The following is a 16,532-nucleotide window of genomic DNA, read 5'->3' on the forward strand; positions in this document are numbered from 1 at the left end:
ATACCGAATACATAAGCTGTTGCTTATCAGTACACTGAACTTTACAGTGTGCCCATACAGCAGTTTACGGCCACATATGAAGTGTTGCCTTATTCAGGAGAGAATGGGTAACAAATTGTGGGTGTAATTTACTCTGTTACCCCTTGTGAAAATAAATAAGGTAGGCATAAAGAGACATTTTTTTTTAATTCTATGAATCACTTGTTGGGTCAAAGTGCTCGCTACATGTCTTGAAAAATTCCTTGGGGGGTGTAGTTTCCAAAATTGGGTCACTTCTTGGGGTTTTCCACTGTAGGGGTACCTCAGGGTGTCTTCAAATGTGACATGGCACCTGAAAATTATTCCAGCAAAATCTGCCCTCTAAAAGCCATATGGCGGTCCTTGCCTTTTGAACCCTGCAGTGTGCCCATACAGCAGTTTACGGCCACATATGAAGTGTTGCCATATTCAGGAGAGAATGGGTAACAAATTGTGGGTGTAATTTACTCTGTTACTCCTTGTGAAAATAAATAATGCGGGCCTAAAGAGACATTTTCTTGTAAAAAATAAAATTTTTAGTTTAAACAGCCAAATATTTCTAAATTATATGAATCGCTTGTTGGGTCAAAGTGCTCGCTTCATGCCTTGAAAAAATCCTTAGTGGGTGTAGTTTCCCTCACTTCTTGGGGTTTTCCACTGTAGGTGTACCTCAGGGTGTCTTCAAATGTGACATGGCACCTGAAAATTATTCCAGCAAAATCTGCCCTTCAAAAGCCATATGGCGGTGCTGGCCTTTTGAACCCTGCAGTGTGCCCATACAGCGGTTTACAGCCACATATGGGGTGTTTCTGTAAACTACAGAATCAGGGCAATAAATATTGAGTTTGGTTTGGCTGTTAACCCTTGCTTTGTTACTGTAAAAAATTGACTAAAATGGAAAATCTGCTAAAAAAGTGAAATTCTGAAATTTCATCTCCATTTTCCAATAATTCTTGTGGAAAACTTAAAGGGTTAACAACGTTTGTAAAATCAGTTTTGTATACCTTTAGGGGTGTAGTTTCTAAAATGGGGTCATTTTTGGGTGGTTTCTGTTGTGTAAGCCTCACAAAGTGACTTCAGACCTGAACTGGTCCTTAAAAAGTGGGTTTTGGAAATTTTCTGAAAAATTTCAAGATTTGCTTCTAAACTTATAAGCCTTCTAACGTCCCCAAAAAATAAAATGGCATTCACAAAATGATCCAAACATGAAGTAGACATATGGGGAATGTAAAGTAATAAAAAATGTAGGAGGTATTACTATCTGTTTTAAAAGCAGAGTAATTGAAATTTGGAAAGTTGCACATTTTTCTAAATTTTGGGTAAATTTGGTATTTAAAAAAAATAAAAATGAAATATTTTGATTCAAATTTACCACTGTCATGAAGTACAATATGTGACGAGAAAAGTAAAAGCGTTTTAAAGTTATTACCACACAAAAATGGCCCGGTCCTTAAGGGGTTAAGAGATCAATATCAGGTTTTTGGTGGGTTCCCTAAGAAAAGGGTATAAATGGAGGGTAGATGGGTAGATGGTACTGAGGAATAATAATATAATATGGCCACTGAGGAAGAGGTGGGAACACCTCGAAACGCGTCTGGCCCAAATAGAGACCGCAACTACCCACCATAACCCATTTACATTGTCCATTTATCTGCGATATCAAGAACAACAAAAAAGCACTTCAGGACAAATATGTTTTTCTCCTCACGTTCTGTGTAACACCCATCCAGGCATCACGTGACAAACAGAGTATTACAAGCTCCGATACACGACTCACGTGGGACGCCAGCTTCACCGCGGGACCGAAGGAGTACGGACGCTGCACAGAAAGCAGGCACACATATGCCTGACAACAATACAAGGGTGGGTGAGTGTATCTATACCACGAGGGACGCTTCTGGTGTAGTTGTTGAAACAAATCTTAAGTGAGACATTATCTATATTTGCAAGAAAATGAAAGGTACTAACAATCAAAAGAGGATCCTTTTAAATATGCCAATAGTATAAATGGACCCATTTTTTATTACTGCATTCTTTACTGCAGACGATGAAAGAGTGACATTATTGGCATAATACATATATTGGATTTAATATATGAGTTATAGTTTTGCGTCTTTATATGTGTTAAATAAATAGTATTTTTATCTAATTGGTTTAAATATGTGATGTGGATGGTGAGTGCTTGTTTATTGACTGGGTAAGTCACTTTTAAACTAAGCACCCCTACCATAGTCAAATGGGTGATGGGTGAGCCACTATAAAAATTATAAACGGACTATTTTTACAAACTGTCCAGAAATTTCTTTACTGTTGGCAATCCTGTTGCACTCTCTCCTGCTAAGCCTCATCCCTTTTGTTGCTACTTTAGAAAAGTGGTAAGAAACACAAAAAGCTACAAATTATGGTGCAAATATGGGGTGCGTCACAATTTGCAACTTTTAAATGCCACTGTTGTGGCATATAATCCTTAATAAATCTCCCCAGTTGCCCTTAAAGGGGTTGCCTATGTCAAACACTAGTGGCATAACACTAGGCTATACCTCCAATGTCTGAGGTGCGAATTCTGAGAGAAGACCACGCATTCTCCTCGCCCTCCATTCATTTCTATTGGAATGCTGAAAAAAGCTGAGCAGCGCACTTGGCTATTTTCGGAAGTCCCATAGAAATTAATAGGAAGTGCACCGAACAAGCGTAACCATTGCTCCATTCACTTTTATGGGACTGACGGAAATAGCAGAACCAGGGCTCTATACTGCTGGCAGCGCCAACTTGTGAGTTTCGTCTACTTTTCTCCATTATCTATAAACTGCACAAAGAGGATAGCCTCAAAATGAATGTTCCATTAATTTGTGATTTTAACCATTGACAAAGCAAAATGTTTGAAAAATAGAAAGGCTGAGCACTCTCCACCTGGACCAAACAGAGATACAGACACAGTGGGTAATGGTGACAATATTTATTACACCTGGTGTAGATTTAACAATTAAAATATAAAATACTAAAACAATAACACCTAACAAATGATAAAACGGTGGATAGCAATCTAATTAAGAACAAATCCGAATAAAGGCAGCATCATAAATGTCTAAACATGTAATAAAATTGCATAAAATATGTGCAATGCAATAATGAAGGGTGCTGTGAGAGTCTCCAATGGCAGGTAAAAACCTTAAAAGTGAATATAATCGATTGAATTTGATGTTCTGAAGAATCGATAGATATTCGCCAAAAAAGTGCTCAGTATTTATTCGAATAGATGTCTGGACAGAGTTCGGTAAATTCTATTCGATTATTTTGGCATATTCGACATGTACCCACCGAATGGAGTAATTACACCTCTCAGTAACTTTCGATTGCCGTCTGACTAGAGCACACAGTGGCGTCCCACGTGGCTGACAATGTCAGATCCAGTGGTACCTGGTTATGGTGGGTCAGCTGGAGCGGTTCAAGCAGTTTTGCAGTCCCCAATGTAGGTAGTCTCCAGTGATCTTCCCAATCTTTTCAGATATAGCGAATGTATGGGTAAAGTTTCGCATTTATCAGGACCCAGTTAGTTTTAGGTCGGAATGTTCACCATATGCCAGAGAGTCGAAAGTTCAACAAGGTGAGGATCCAATTCCAGGATGTGGGGATCAAGGCGTATTTATCAATTGATGTTCGGGTCCGTTCGGGTCCGTCTAACGCAGGATCGTGGTCCGGAGGCGGCAGCTCTGCGCAGAGTGACGCATATATGCGTCATCTCGCGTGAGCCGAGACTTCCTGTGAACGCGTGCACACAGGCGCGCGCGTTCACAGGATCGGAAGGTAAGAGACAGGACCTCCAGCCTGCCAGCGGCGATCGTTCGCTGGCAGGCTGGAGATGCGATTTTTTTAAACCCTAACAGGTATATTAGACGCTGTTTTGATAACAGCGTCTAATATACCTGCTACCTGGTCCTCTGGTGGTCCCTTTTGCTTGGATCGACCACCAGAGGACACAGGTAGCTCAGTAAAGTAGCACCAAACACCACTACACTACACTACACCCCCCCTGTCACTTATTAACCCCTTATTAACCCCTGATCACCCCATATAGACTCCCTGATCACCCCCCTGTCATTGATCACCCCCCTGTAAGGCTCCATTCAGACGTCCATATTATTTCTACGGATCCACGGATACATGGATCGGATCCGCAAAACACATACGGACGTCTGAATGGAGCCTTACAGAGGGGTGATCAATGACAGGGGGGTGATCACCCATATAGATTCCCTGATCACCCCCCTGTCATTGATCACCCCCCTGTCATTGATCACCCCCCTGTCATTGATCACCCCCCTGTAAGGCACCATTCAGACGTCCATATGATTTTTACGGATCCACGGATACATGGATCGGATCCGCAAAACACATACGGACGGCTGAATGGAGCCTTACAGGGGGGTGATCAATGACAGGGGGGTGATCACCCATATAGATTCCCTGATCACCCCCCTGTCATTGATCACCCCCCTGTAAGGCTCCATTCAGACGTCCGTATGATTTTTACGGATCCACGGATACATGGATTGGATCCGCAAAACACATACGGACGTCTGAATGGAGCCTTACGGGGGGGTGATCAATGACAGGGGGGTGATCACCCATATAGATTCCCTGATCACCCCCCTGTCATTGATCACCCCCCTGTAAGGCTCCATTCAGACGTCCGTATGATTTTTACGGATCCACGGATACATGGATCGGATCCGCAAAACACATACGGACGTCTGAATGGAGCCTTACAGGGGGGTGATCAATGACAGGGGGGTGATCACCCATGTAGATTCCCTGATCACCCCCCTGTCATTGATCACCCCCCTGTAAGGCTCCATTCAGACGTCCGTATGATTTTTACGGATCTACGGATACATGGATCGGATCCGCAAAACACATACGGACGTCTGAATGGAGCCTTACAGGGGGGTGATCAATGACAGGGGGGTGATCACCCCATACAGACTCCCTGATCACCCCCCTGTCATTGATCACCCCCTGTAAGGCTCCATTTAGACATTTTTTTAGGCACAAGTTAGCGGAAATAGACATTTTATTTTTCTTACAAAGTCTCATATTCCACTAACTTGTGTCAAAAAATAAAATCTCACATGAACTCACCATACCCCTCACGGAATCCAAATGCGTAAAATTTTTTAGACATTTATATTCCAGACTTCTTCTCACGCTTTAGGGCCCCTAAAATGCAAGGGCAGTATAAATACCCCACATGTGACCCCATTTCGGAAAGAAGACACCCCAAGGTATTCCGTGAGGGGCATATTGAGTCCATGAAAGATTGAAATTTTTGTCCCAAGTTAGCGGAAAGGGAGACTTTGTGAGAAAATACAAAAAAAAAACAATTTCCGCTAACTTGTGCCAAAAAAATAAATTCGATGAACTCGCCATGCCCCTTATTAAATACCTTGGGGTGTCTTCTTTCCAAAATGGGATCACATGTGGGGTATTTATACTGCCCTGTCATTTTAGGGACCCGAAAGCGTGAGAAGAAGTCTGGGATCCAAATGTCTAAAAATGCCCCCCTAAAAGGAATTTGGGCCGCTTTGCGCATCTAGGCTGCAAAAAAGTGTCACACATGTGGTATCGCCGTACTCAGGAGAAGTTGGGGAATGTGTTTTGGGGTGTCATTTTACATATACCCATGCTGGGTGAGATAAATATCTTGGTCAATAGTGTTGATCACGAATATTAGAACTTAGAATTTTTATCGCGAATATAGGTACTTCGAAAATTTGCGAATATTTCGAATATAGTTATATATATATATTCGTAATTTCAAATATTCGATTTTTCCAATTTTTTTTCCGATTTTTTTATTTTTTTTTAATCAGTGCACATGTTTCCTTCCTGGTTCTAGCTTGTGGGCCAATAAGAAGGCTGCAATATACTTGACTTTAGGAGTAGTGATGAGCGGCAGGGGTCATAATCGAAAATGCACGATTTTTTTTTTCTTGAAAAAATCGGCAAGGTAATGATTGTGTAATATGCGAATTTTCATAATTCTAATTTTTATTGCGAATTTTTCAACTTTTAGACAAAGATTATAGCACTATATTAGCTAAATTGCTCTATATTCGTTTTTTCGAATATTCGCTATATTGCTATATATTCTTATTTTAGAATATTACAAATATTCGAAAAAACTAAGTTATAGCAATATAGCGAATATTCGAAAAAAAACGAATATAGAGCAATTTAGCTAATATAGTGCTATAATCTTCTTTGTCTAATAGTTGTAATTTTTTTCTCATCTGAAGTTCAGATTGGAAAAAAATGACAACTATAAAAAAAGATTATAGCACTATATTAGCTAAATTGCTCTATATTTGTTTTTTTCGAATATTCGCTATATTGCTATATATTACGAATATTCGAAAAAACAGTTATAGCAATATAGCGAATATAAAAAAAATCGAATATAGAGCAATTTAGCTAATATAGTGCTATAATCTTCTTTGTCTAATAGTTGTAAGTTGAAAAATTCGCAATAAAAATTAGAATCCGAAAATTCGATTACGGAAATTCGCATATTACACAATCATTACCTTGCCGATTTTTTTCAAGAAAAAAAATCGCGAACTTTCGAATATTCGACGAATATTCTAAAAAAATATTCGCGAAATATCGCGAATTCGAATATGACCCCTGCCGCTCATCACTATTGGTCAAATGCCAACTTTGTATAAAAAAATTTGAAAAGTTGTCTTTTGCCAAGATATTTCTCTCACCCAGCATGGGTATATGTAAAATGACACACCAAAACACATTCCCCAACTTCTCCTGAGTACGGCGATACCACATGTGTGACACTTTTTTGCCACCTAGGTGGGCAAAGGGGCACACATTCCAAAGAGCACCTTTAGGATTTCACAGGTTATTTTTCACACATTTTGATTTCAAACTACTTACCACACATTAGGGCCCCTAGAATGCCAGGGCAGTATAACTACCCCACAAGTGACCCCATTTTGGAAAGAAGACACCCCAAGGTATTCTGTGAGGGGTATGGCGAGTTCCTAGAATTTTTTATTTTTTGTCACAAGTTAGCAGAAAATGATTTTATTTTATTTTTTCTTACAAAGTCTCATATTCCACTAACTTGAGACAAAAAATAAAAAATTCTAGAAACTCGCCATGCCCCTCACGGAATACCTTGGGGTGTCTTCTTTCCAAAATGGGGTCACTTGTTGGGTAGTTATACTGCCCAGGCAATTTAGGGGCCCTAATGTGTGCAAAGTAGTTTGAAATCAAAATCTGTAAAAAATGGCCGGTGAAATCCTAAAGGTGCTCTTTGGAATGTGGACCCCTTTGCCCACCTAGGCTGCAAAAAAGTGTCACACATCTGGTATTGCCGTACTCAGGAGAAGTTGGGCAATGTGTTTTGGGGTGTCATTTTACATATACCCATGCTGGGTGAGATAAATATCTTGGTCAAATGCCAACTTTGTATAAAAAAAATGGGAAAAGTTGTCTTTTGCCAAGATATTTCTCTCACCCAGCATGGGTATATGTAAAATGACACCCCAAAACACATTCCCCAACTTCTCCTGAGTACGGCGATACCAGATGTGTGACACTTTTTTGCAGCCTAGGTGGGCAAAGGGACACACATTCCAAAGAGCACCTTTCGGATTTCACCGGTCATTTTTTACAGATTTTGATTTCAAACTACTTCTCACGCATCTGGGCCCCTAAAATGCCAGGGCAGTATAACTACCCTACAAGTATACCACCAAATGAAAGCTCTTTGGAAGTATACCACCAAATGAATCCTAAAGGTGCTCTTTGGAATGTGGACCCCTTTGCCCACCTAGGCTGCAAAAAAGTGTCACACATCTGGTATTGCCGTACTCAGGAGAAGTTGGGCAATGTGTTTTGGGGTGTCATTTTACATATACCCATGCTGGGTGAGATAAATATCTTGGTCAAATGCCAACTTTGTATAAAAAAATGGGAAAAGTTGTCTTTTGCCAAGATATTTCTCTCACCCAGCATGGGTATATGTAAAATGACACCCCAAAACACATTCCCCAACTTCTCCTGAGTACGGCGATACCAGATGTGTGACACTTTTTTGCAGCCTAGGTGGGCAAAGGGGCACACATTCCAAAGAGCACCTTTCGGATTTCACCGGTCATTTTTTACAGATTTTGATTTCAAACTACTTCTCACGCATCTGGGCCCCTAAAATGCCAGGGCAGTATAACTACCCTACAAGTATACCACCAAATGAAAGCTCTATTAGTGAGAAGAAAAGGAGGTAAAATTCATTTGGGTGGTAAGTTGCATGACCGAGCAATAAACGGTGAAAGTAGTGTAGTGCAGAATTGTAAAAAGTGGCCTGGTCATTAAGGGTGTTTCAGCTAGGGGGGTTGAAGTGGTTAAGATAACCAGACGCGTTTCGGGGTCTTTTCCTAGCCCTTTCCTCAGTGGTGACTCGCAAAGGGAATCTGCCCCTTTTTATACCCAGCATCCTTTGGAATCCAATGAAGTAAAAGTATGGAATGGATCTGGTCGAATATAAAATCAGGTATGGAGTAATTGAAATAGCAACACATATGAGAGAAAGAGCACATTCAAAATATATCTTTGTATAGCAATTTTCAGCGATAGTCTTATTTTAATGTTTGCCATTGAATTCTATCATTATCCTATGTCAATTTTCAAAAGCGTTTTTCATGCGATTTATAAGTCCCAGATGCGTTTTTTTTTTTTTTTTTTTCAGGAAAGGTGCGTTTTGCTATCCCTCGCTGCTGTATATATAACTTATATAAATTAATGTTTTATAACTCTTAAGATATATAATCTAGAACATTCAAAACACATATCATAAAAAATTATTTTATAAAACAATATTTTATAAAACTGAGATGGATGGATTGGCTCACCCTATCAATCACAAGGAATGGGTGCTCCCCCTAAAAAAGATATCCCTAATCTTTCAAAATGGATAAATAAAACGTAATAAAGTATGAGGGGCACACCTACAAATGGAAATCACATGGACAACCAGCCAATATGTATGTGTAACAATTATTTTATTAATGCCACACTATATAATAACAATAAAATACGATAAGATGAGGATCCTCAATTCTCACATAAATACATACACATATATTTAAGATACATAGGATATATAAATGACTATGTACTAATAAAATGGACTATATAATATCCAGTTTGTCTATTGAGTAAACTATAATGCTTCAGATACGCAGGGATGGATGCGCGCTGCCTCTATTGGAATCTGAAGGTTCTGGCCGTAGTCAATAATTGAATAGACAGTCTTGACTATAGGTATCTTCACAGCATGTATGACTTGGTCTGCTGTTAAACCGCACTATGTAGCCGCTGTTATATCAACTGTTACCGCACCAATGTGGCCGATAAATGTAATTGCACGAACAGTCTTTTATTGTAGTTTTTCTTCACAGCAAATGTCGCTTAAACTGCTACTAAACCGTACTGTGTGTGAACACACTACTCACTGTTTTGATGTAGTACAATGTCCGATCCCCCGTGCTTGGCGTGGCGTCCCACGTGTTACAGCATCGGTAGTCTGGGTTCCGGTCCGTTCTTTTCAACAGGTGAGTCAGTTGTTAAGACAGGATGAAACACTGATTGAGACGCGATAATCTTTTTTTAATATTTGCCATTGGGTTCTATCATTATCCTATGTAAATTTTTTAATGCGGTTTATAAAACCGCAGGTGCGTTTTTTTCAGAAAAGGTGTATTTTGTTGTCCCTCATTGCTATATGCATAAATTGTGTAAATAAATATTATATGACTCTTAAAATATAATATAAAACATTCAAAGCACACATAATGAAAAAATGTTTTTAAAAACTGATATACAATAAAATAAGTATTACCGGTACATATTTTTATCCAGTACAAACTTCAGAAGTTTATGAAGTTTGTACTGGATAAGAATATGTAATACTTATTTTATTGTATATTAGTTTTTAAAAACATTTTTTCATTATGTGTGCTTTGAATGTTTTATATTATATTTTAAGAGTCATATAATATTTATTTACACAATTTATGCATATAGCAATGAGGGACAACAAAATACACCTTTTCTGAAAAAAACGCATCAAAACCGCATTGGAAAATTTATATAGGATAATGATAGAACCCAATGGCAAATATTAAAATAAGATTATCGCTGAGAATTGCAATGAAGTTATAACTGGATAATAATATTTAACACCTTTTTTATTTCATATCAGGTTTTATAAAATATTGTTTTATAAAATATTTTTTTTATGATATGTGTTTTAAATGTTCTAGATTATATATCTTAAGAGTTATAGAACATTAATTTATATAAGTTATATATACAGCAGCGAGGGATAACAAAACGCACCTTTCCTGAAAAAAAACGCATCTGCGACTTATAAATCGCATGAAAACCGCATTTGAAAATTGACATAGGATAATGATAGAATTCAATGGCAAACATTAAAATAAGACTATCGCTGAAAATTGCTATACAAAGATATATTTTGAATGTGCTCTTTCTCTCATATGTGTTGCTATTTCGATTACTCCATACCTGATTTTATATTCGACCAGATCCATTCCATACTTTTACTTCATTGGATTCCAAAGGATGCTGGGTATAAAAAGGGGCAGATTCCCTTTGCGGGTCACCACTGAGGAAGGGGCTAGGAAAAGACCCGAAACGCGTCTGGTTATCTTAAGACCCGCACATCAGCTGATGAATACGCCTTGATCCCCACATCCTGGAATTGGATCCTCACCTTGTTGAACTTTCGACTCTCTGGCATATGGTGAACATTCCAACCTAAAACTAACTGGGTCCTGATAAATGCGAAACTTTACCCATACATTCGCTATATCTGAAAAGATTGGGAAGATCACTGGAGACTACCTACATTGGGGACTGCAAAACTGCTTGAACCGCTCCAGCTGACCCACCATAACCAGGTACCACCGGATCTGACATTGTCAGCCACGTGGGACGCCACTGTGTGCTCTAGTCAGACGGCAATCGAAAGTTACTGAGAGGTGTAATTACTCCATTCAGTGGATACATGTCGAATATGCCAAAATAATCGAATAGAATTTACCGAACTCTGTCCAGACATCTATTTGAATAAATACTGAGCACTTTTTTGGCGAATATCTATCGATTCTTCAGAACATCGAATTCAATCGATAATATTCACTTTTAAGGGTTTTACATGCCATTGGAGACTCTCACAGCACCCTTCATTATTGCATTGCACATATTTTATGTAATTTTATTACATGTTTAGACATTTTTTGATGCTGCCTTTATTCGGATTTGTTCTTAATTAGATTGCTATCCACCGTTTTATCATTTGTTAGATGTTATTGTTTTAGTATTTTATATTTTAATTGTTAAATCTACACCAGGTGTCACCATTACCCACTGTGTCTGTATCTCTGTTTGGTCCAGGTGGAGAGTGCTCAGCCTTTCTGTTTTTCATACTTCCACTTTTCCTATCACTGGGTGAGTCATAAGGCTTGGTAGCACCTATCCACAGCTATAAACGGAGTGAGCCACCATACACTTTATCTACAAAGCAAAATGTTTATCCGAATGTTTTAGAGGTTCACTAGGGGGCGTCCTTTTGGGCATCCAGAATGGAGAGCTGCTCTGTAAGACTGGCTCCTGCTATGGCAGGCTTGAGCTGTCCATGTATTTTACATGAATGGCTGTCATGAAATACTATATTTCCGGCCTCTGGCTATTTATCGCTGCCACAGCTCTAATCAGCTCTAATCTAATCTTTTGGTCTAGATATATTATAAAATTTAATCTTCCATCTTTCAAGACCCCTAGCAGCAACAGTTTCCTTTCCCCCAGTGGTGTTAAATACTTATGCCCTATCCACATCACATGTAGCTGCAACAGATAGGAGTAGTGGTGTTTCATGGTAGCTGTCCTGACCCCAACGGTCCATGGGGATGTGCAGTGAATTGAGGGCATGCACATTCTTAACTTGGGGAGACCCTTTGGGGTTACTGACTAGTATTAGGTGGGGTGCCCTTGATGTTAGATGGGCGCAAGGCAGGAGAGCAAATGTAGGGACTGGCAGATGGATGGGAAGTCAATGACTAGGTCTGTTTGGTCGTAATTTTTAAGGGAATTAAGTAATGTCATAGCCAGACCCTTATTTCTGATATTTGCAGATTCTATACTGACAGGGAATGTCCCACAGGATTGGCGCATGGCAAATGTGGTGCCAATATTTAAAAAAAGGGTCCAAAAACAGAGCCTGGAAACTATAGGCCGGTAAGTTTAACATCTGTTGTGGATAAACTGTTTGAAGGTTTTCTGAGAGATGCTATGTTAGAGCATCTTAACGGAAATAAGCAAATAACGCCATATCAGCATGGCTTCGTGAGGGATCGGTCATGTCAGACTAATTTAATCAGTTTCTATGAGGAGGTAAGTTCTAGACTTGACAGTGGTGAATCAATGGATGTTGTATATCTGGACTTCTCCAAAGCATTTGACACTGTACCACATAAAAGGTTAGTATATAAAATGAGAATGCTCGGACTGGGAGAAAACGTCTGTAAGTGGGTAAGTAACTGGCTCAATGATAGAAAACAGAGGGTGGTTATTAATGGTACATACTCAGATTGGGTCACTGTCACTAGTGGGGTACCTCAGGGGTCAGTATTGGGCCCTATTCTCTTCAATATATTTATTAATGATCTTGTAGAAGGCTTGCATAGTAAAATATCAATTTTTGCAGATGACACTAAACTGTGTAAAGTAATTAACACTGAAGAGGACAGTATACTACTACAGAGCGATCTGGATAGACTGGAGGCTTGGGCAGATAAGTGGCAGATGAGGTTTAACACTGACAAATGTAAAGTTATGCACATGGGAAGGAATAATGCAAGTCACCCGTACTTATTAAATGGTAAAACACTCGGTAACACTGACATGGAAAAGGATCTAGGAATTTTAATAAACAGCAAACTAAGCTGCAAAAACCAGTGTCAGGCAGCTGCTGACACACAACAGAAAAGAGTATGTTAATAATAAATCACAACATTTAACTCTTTTGCATTAAAGTAAGCTTTTGCAGTGATCCACTGGATCACTGCACTACCGCTGCTCTAATCAATCAGGAGAAGAAAGGTCACACCCGCACTGATCAGACACTTTTGTATTGTTCTTGGGAAAACCCAGTTAATTTACATTGGTGCAGCGACAATGTGTTTGTCTTCTCGAGTCATGTGTTGGGTAGATACGTCATTGCTTTAGCAGTGTAAACAAAGACTGGTGGTATTTGAAGGAACATCAGATTTAAGACATGTTAACATCTTTTGGAAAACCCGTTTTAGAATGTGACCACACGTGGTGTAAATGCTACAGACTATCCACAGCAGAATCATGTGCAGAAAATTTGCAGCATTTACAGTACTAACAAAGTGGATGAGATTTCAGAAATCTCATCCAAATGTTGCAGAGCAGATCTGTAACGTAAACTGATTTGCGATGCAGGTTTGAAATCCACAACACATAAGTTTATGCTGCAGGTCTCACCTGCGGCTTTGAACCTTGGCAATACAACAGTTGAAAGCGGAGAGTCTGCAAGAGACTTGCTACATCTGGCCCTACCCTAGCAGAGGAACGTATAAAACATTTTAGTAAACTTGATAGTGAAATTACAAATTAGCGAGGTACCCTTTGAGGCTATCCTCCTCATCTCAGACTTTATTTATAGATCAGTGTGTGAAGACGAAGGCAAATCCACCAGAGGACTGTTACAGTTTCACTTCACAATTGCAGGAAGATATAAAGGATCATAAGCATATTATTAACAAGCTGATCATCTGCAATCACTTATGTTACATGACCAGCTGAGACCACATCAATATTAAAGGGGTTGTCCGGGTTCAGAGCTGATCCCAGACATACCCGCATTTTCACCTCCGGCCCCCCTGGTATGAGCATCGGAGTATTTTAAGGGCTGTTTGCTTATATTTTTTACACTTCTAAGTGGAGGCCTCCACCTAGCAGTGTTGCGGTGATATCACTGGCTCTAATGGGCAGGATTTTAGAGCTGTTCTAGCCGTTTTATAGGTTATTGTCACGGATGGTGTTGCAGAAAACTAGAAGACACAAATGAAGATCCGACTGACTTGAACCAAAACTAAGGAACATAAGGGTGAGCCCTGTAACAGCCCTAGCACTCTCCCTTACTGCTCAGCCCTTGCAAAAATATCTATGATAGATAATTGCATGTCCTCGTGCCTCGACTGTATGACACATGAACACCCTATAATAGTGAGGCGACACGACCACCGGCTCCCTACACTTAATACGGAGGGAGTCAGGGTCACCTAGGAACATGCCAACAGGAATATACAAACAAAGGAACAGACTTATCTGTGGATGCAGCAGTATCAGCTTCTAGCATGAGCACAATCCAGGAAGTTGTATAAACCGCAAAGTGAGTAAGTATGGGAGGAGATATATAAGGAGGCAATCACTGCTAATAGATGACAGCTGGGAGAGGGAGGAGAGATGTCAAAGCGAAAGCAAAACAAAAGAAGATCATGCAGGAGGTACTGAAGAACGTCTATCAGAACTTCTCAAAGATCTGGCTGTGACAGTTATGCTCCGATGCTCATATCAGGGATTCTGCCTGGGTGAAAATGGGGACATGTCTGGGTTCAGCTCTGTACCTGGACAACCCCTTTAAGTCTCCCGGTGCTTCTGTCTTTGCACATCGATGGGAAGTGACATAATTTCTTTTGACATGACTATCTCCATTTAACTTTTTTTTTTTACTCACTCTCTGTCTGCTCATTTGTTGTTCATTACAGCCTTTTCACTATCTGGACATGTTTTCTATTTTTGTATCGTATTAAAGAAGAAAATATGCTTTCCTTGCAATGCTTTTTTTTGGTAAAAGAAATATAAAAATGTAATGTACTGCTATTTTTACAACCATGCGGAGATATTAGAGTGCACAAGCAATTAGACTGTCTGGAATGTGTGCACAAGTTCATGTGTGTTGAGTCATAAGTCTCCCCAGTTGGCTTCACATGGGATAAAACTGAAGTCATTTAAAAAAATGATATACCTCCCTCCATATGATCTCAATATGCTGGATTTCTGGCATCCAGCTTTTTCAGAATGAATTATTTCTACACAGAACAAAAATATAAATGCAACACTTTTGGTTTTGCTCCCATTTTGCATGAGCTGAACTTAAAGATCTGAAACATTTTCTACATACACAAAAGACCCATTACTCTCAAATATTGTTCACAAATCTGTCTAAATCTGTGTTAGTGAGCACTTCTCCTTTGCCAAGATAATCCACCCCACCTCATAGGTGTGGCATATCAAGGTGCTGATTAGACAGCATGAATATTGCACAGGTGTGCCTTAGACTGCCCACAATAAAAGGACACTCTGAAATGTGCACAGTTTTGCTATACTGGGGGGGGGGGGGTGTATCTGGTGTGGCCACCATTTGCCTCATGCAGTGCAACACATCTCCGTTGCATAGAGTGGATCAAGTTGTTGATTGTGGCCTGTGGAATGTTGGTCCACTCTTTAATAGCTGAGCGAAGTTGCAGAATATTGGCAGGAACTGGAACACGCTGTCGTATACGCTGATCCAAAGCATCCCAAACAAGCTCAATGGGTGAAATGTCCGGTGAGTATGCTGGCCATGCAAGAACTGGGATGTTTTCAGCTTCCAGGAATTGTGTACAGATCCTTGCAATATGGGGCCGTACATTATCATGCTGCAACATGAGGTGATGGTCGTGGATGAATGGCACAACAATGGGCCTCAGGATCTTGTCACGGTATCTCTGTGCATTCAAAATGCCATCAATAAAATGCACCTGTGTTTGTTGTCCATAACATTCACCTGCCCATACCATAACCCCACAGCCACCATGGGCCACTCTATCCACAACATTGACATCAGTAAACCGCTCACCCACACGACGCCACACACACTGTCTGCCATCTGCCCTGAACAGTGAAAACCGTGACTCATCCGTGAACAGAAAGCCTCTCCAATGTGCCAGACGCCATCGAATGTGAGCATTTGCCCACTCAAGTGGGTTACAACGATGAACTCCAGTCAGGTCCAGACCCAGATGAGGACGACAAGCATGCAGATTAGCTTCCCTGAGATGGTTTCTGACAGTTTGTGCAGAAATTCTTTGGATTGTTGCTGCAGCTGTCCGGGTGGCTGGATATGGAGGTCCTGGGCTGGTGTGGTTACACATGGTCTGCGGTTGTGAGGCCAGTTGGATGTACTGCCAAATTCTCTGAAACGTCTTTGGAGACGGCTTATGGTAGAGAAATGAACATTCATTGCACTGGCAACAGCTCTGGTAGACATTCCTGCAGTCAGCATGCCAATTGCACGCCCCCTCAAACATTGCGACATTTGTGGAATTGAGCTGTGTGATCAAACT

General features: G+C 40.1%; 1 long non-coding RNA gene across 1 annotated transcript in view; it reads left to right on the forward strand.

The window, feature by feature from the left end:
* Positions 1–1,829: 1,829 nt before the first annotated feature.
* Positions 1,830–16,532, forward strand: part of LOC122933702 — a 44,254-nt gene continuing 29,551 nt past the window's right edge. The window contains exon 1 of the long non-coding RNA XR_006388534.1: positions 1,830–1,881. This is a non-coding gene — a long non-coding RNA (uncharacterized LOC122933702). The remainder of the gene's footprint in view (positions 1,882–16,532) is intronic.

This window comes from Bufo gargarizans, chromosome 4 (genome assembly GCF_014858855.1).
Source record: "Bufo gargarizans isolate SCDJY-AF-19 chromosome 4, ASM1485885v1, whole genome shotgun sequence".
Lineage (NCBI taxonomy): Eukaryota > Metazoa > Chordata > Amphibia > Anura > Bufonidae > Bufo > Bufo gargarizans.